Here is a 1,456-nt window from a genome sequence, read left to right as displayed (position 1 = left end):
TAAGTTTACTTACTTATGTTTCCCTGTATTGGAACCTATGTATTTTCTAAGTCTGTGCACTGTCGAACTTATGTTGCAACTGTGGAAAACCACGGAAAACTAGTAAAACAAGGTGTTACTATGATCGTAAATAACAGATATTTACTTGACATCATCCCCTCTAATCCAACATAAAATTGTTAATGCACAAACACATTCACTTGACTACTCCCCTAATTCATCAACAGAAACTCCTCCTGAAATTATATTAGTGAAATAAACTAAACTAATTCATCGTCATCACATTTTCTATTATGCATTGTATAGTCTTTCTAAGTTCATTTTCTTATTAAGAGCAGCTTACAAAGGACTATTCTACAATTCTCGTGCTTTCGAAAATATTCTTGCACTTATCAATTAAACTTGAATGGTAATGAGGGAAAATAACAAGTAAAACCTTCTTCACCAATTTAAATTATACGTAAAACTAAAAAATGTTGAAATCACAAAAAATAGAACTATGAAGAAATTTGGTAACACCTGAAACTTCAGTATAACTATGAGCAAATATTTTTTGGGGGGGGGGAACTAAAAAAAAATTTCGCGCCTAATCGATAATATTCCAAAAATTTCAATTATTTCGGTCAAAAAGTAGACTCCCCTCTCTTGTCTCGTCTACTGTGCTCTGTCTCACTTTAATCAATTATTTCAATTATTTCGGTCAAAAAGTAGACTATCTCTCTCTCTCTCTCCCCTCTGAGACAAATCCTCTCCTCTCTCTCTCTCTTTACTCTCTTCTCATCTCGTTGATATCTACCCCCCTCCCTCCCTCATCTTATCTATTTCAAAATTCCCTCTACTGACGATGACTCACCCGTACCAAGAGATGAAGGACATGAAGAAACACAAGAAACACTACGACATGTTAGGCTACATTTGCGATGCCCAGTATGGAATTCCTACCCGTTGCCCATGTGGTGGTGAAATCAAGACAGATGTTTCTCCAAATCCTAAGTATCGCCACGATTTCGATACCTTGCCTGGGAGTAGGTACTTCACCTGCAAGAATTATGAGGTAATTTCCTTCTTTGTAGAACTATGTTAAACTTAGTTATACTCTGGGTAAAAAAAAAATTAAACTTAGTGAAACTTAGTTATACTCTGGGTAAAAATGTGTTAATCCTACTGAGTGAAACCTAGTTATACTCTGGGTAAAACTGTGTTAATCCTACTGAGTGAAACCTAGTTATACTCTGGGTAAAACTGTGTTAATCCTACTGAGTGAAACCTAGTTATACTCTGGGTAAAACTGTGTTAATCCTACTGAGTGAAACCTAGTTATACTCTGGGTAAAACTGTGTTAATCCTACTGAGTGAAACCTAGTTATACTCTGGGTAAAACTGTGTTAATCCTACTGAGTGAAACCTAGTTATACTCTGGGTAAAACTGTGTTAATCCTACTGAGTGAAACCTAGT

The sequence above is a fragment of the Brassica oleracea genome, chromosome C3 (genome assembly GCF_000695525.1).
Source record: "Brassica oleracea var. oleracea cultivar TO1000 chromosome C3, BOL, whole genome shotgun sequence".
In the NCBI taxonomy this organism is placed as follows: Eukaryota; Viridiplantae; Streptophyta; class Magnoliopsida; order Brassicales; family Brassicaceae; genus Brassica; species Brassica oleracea.
The sequence above is the reverse complement of the archived record's forward strand: the minus strand, read 5'-3'. Positions refer to the sequence as shown.